The 1,310-nt window shown below is 40.1% G+C and overlaps 1 long non-coding RNA gene across 1 annotated transcript; it reads right to left on the reverse strand.

Annotated features, from left to right (window-relative positions):
• Positions 1 to 253: 253 nt before the first annotated feature.
• LOC118239159 lies at positions 254 to 535 on the reverse strand. The gene is made up of 2 exons (XR_004770787.1): positions 409 to 535; positions 254 to 352 (listed from the first exon to the last, which is right to left on the reverse strand). It is a non-coding gene; the product is annotated as an uncharacterized LOC118239159 (long non-coding RNA).
• Positions 536 to 1,310: the final 775 nt, after the last annotated feature.

Raw genomic sequence — 1,310 nt, forward strand, 5'->3', positions numbered from 1 at the left:
CGGCTTAAGTATTTTTTTTAACTTTAGCAAAATGGCGACCAGTCAAGTCATGTGACCAGTTGGCCATGTGCTGGCTAAACCAGGAAACAGAACATTTTAAAACAAATATACATAAATTACTTGAGAAATAAACAGGACTTTTTAAAACAGAATTAGCTTAATATGGTTAAAATTTTAACTTATATTACCATTTTTAAAATTTACTGTTTGTAGACATGAGAAACCATAGCACAGTTTACATTTTTTTTTTTACTTGTAACAACCTTTTCTCTGACCTTTAATAACTTTCCTCTGACCTTTTACAACTTATTTTAACCCTTTATAACTTTCTGTAACAATCTTTTTCTCTGACCTCCAACAACTTGCTTTAACCCTCTATAACTTTTTGTAACAATCTTTTTCTCTGACCTCCAACAACTTGCTTTAACCCTCTATAACTTTTACCATTTGTTTTAACTCTCTTTAACCTTTTATTTTATTTCTCTGACTTTCTTAGACATTCTTAGACAATTTTTTTCTTTATTATTTAAGTCTTTTACATTTTTTTTATTTTTTAGTTAACATAAAAATTTTGTCAAAGTCCCTTTTATAGTTCTTAATAACTTTAAGGCCATTTAGATGTCCGGATCAGGCCAGATAAGTTTATATGCTCAAGGCAGAGAGACCTGGGGTAGGGGTGCTGCTGGTAACCCCAGACCCTAGGCCAATCCAGGTGTGGGAAAAAGACTCGTGCGGCCCCCCTGCATACCATGTGTGTAGAGCACAAAGAATGCCGGGCAGCTAGGCAAATGGCAGGGACCCACGGGACCGGCAAGTGGGGATAGGGAAAGACTCACCTACATGGGCCAGGCTCAGCTGTAAGGGCTGCAGCAGTGGTTCGAGTTCAGAAAAGCAGCATCGGGGGACTCCAACATAACACATTCTAACCCGTGACACATGGCAGAACTCCTTTCCCGTGCCATGTGCTTAGGGCAACAAGAAAAGACCCCTGACCCATGCATGCCACGTGCATGGGCAATGTGGGACAGAAAGAGATGCTTAAGAAACACATAACACAAATGACAGCACATTAGACAGCACAAACATTAGACAGGACAAACCGCGGCAAAGAAATGGTGCCCCAAACCAAAATTACAACCAAACCTTGGACTTTCATCCAGGGTGGAACCAAGGTTCTCGCAAGTCTGCTTACCCTATGGTTCAATTACAAATTCTGCGCAGATCAAATACAAATTACAAATTCTGCGCAGATCAAATCAAGCAACCCTCGGACTTTCATCCAGGGCAGGACTTCAGGGTCATCCCCAGAA

The sequence above is a fragment of the Cricetulus griseus genome, chromosome 7 (assembly GCF_003668045.3).
Source record: "Cricetulus griseus strain 17A/GY chromosome 7, alternate assembly CriGri-PICRH-1.0, whole genome shotgun sequence".
Lineage (NCBI taxonomy): Eukaryota > Metazoa > Chordata > Mammalia > Rodentia > Cricetidae > Cricetulus > Cricetulus griseus.